The sequence below is a fragment of the Otolemur garnettii genome, unplaced genomic scaffold (assembly GCF_000181295.1).
Source record: "Otolemur garnettii isolate 467f Iridium unplaced genomic scaffold, OtoGar3 scaffold00142, whole genome shotgun sequence".
NCBI classification, from domain to species: domain Eukaryota; kingdom Metazoa; phylum Chordata; class Mammalia; order Primates; family Galagidae; genus Otolemur; species Otolemur garnettii.
The window spans coordinates 4,037,060-4,038,080 of NW_003852537.1; positions in this window are offsets into that span (position 1 = coordinate 4,037,060).

Here is a 1,021-nt window from a genome sequence, read left to right on the forward strand (position 1 = left end):
GTCCAAATGTCTGGTTAGATCTATTTTCAACATTCTCTGTATCCTAGAATCTGAACATCATCCTCACTCCACCAGCATCACTCTGACCTAGGCTACCAGGACCTCTTTCCTGGATTATGACATAATCTCCAGTCAGGTCTTCTGGGTTCAACCGTCACTCTGAGAGTCTGCCTGCAGCCCAGCATCCTGTTACGTCCCCAAACTTCAGTGACACGGTGTAACCATAAGGCCCTTTAACAAAGTAAGAGTATGAGCTAGTTTTGGCTATATATTATTACATAAGGCTTAGCTCTGGGAAGGAAAAATGTAGATAATTATCTAATCGATACATGATGCTGTACAGAACACATTCTATATTTAAAGGCTCTGGCTGAAGAAGCAGAGTAATCTAAATTTAAAAATTTCCCCCATCAGTTACTATCAACTATGATTTTAGAAATGTGATTACTGTCTCCAAACCTCAATAGTGTGATCTGTAATATGTGATCAAAACAATACCACACCATTTTATATTATTATTATAATAATGTTCAAGACTGATACACCAAACTCCATCAGGAAAACATAAACCACCTCGTATACTTATAATGTTTATAAAAGAGCAGAAAGCTCCTACTTTTTAGTTTGGAGAGATATAGGGTGGTGCTACTAGTGACTCAGGGTCATCCTTGCAAACTTAGAGACATAATGAATATGTCAAGAGCAAGCCTAAACCAAGGAACAGCCACAATTAAAAACTGCCCGGCAAAGATGAAGGTGACAATACCCTGGCTTCTCTCCAGTGCCTTCCAAAAGTCACTCCCAGCAGTGTCTCCATGGTCAATACAGCCATAAACCAGCTGACTGTGGATCTTGAGAAATACATTTCAAAGAAATAAGTTCTTTGGAATTGGTACATGTCAAAGTAACACCGAATTGACTAGGTAAGTATTTCTTGCAGATTATGCTTTTATTGCTTTTACCCTCCCCACATATATATATATATGTATATATATATAATCAACCTTCTTTTTTTTTTTTT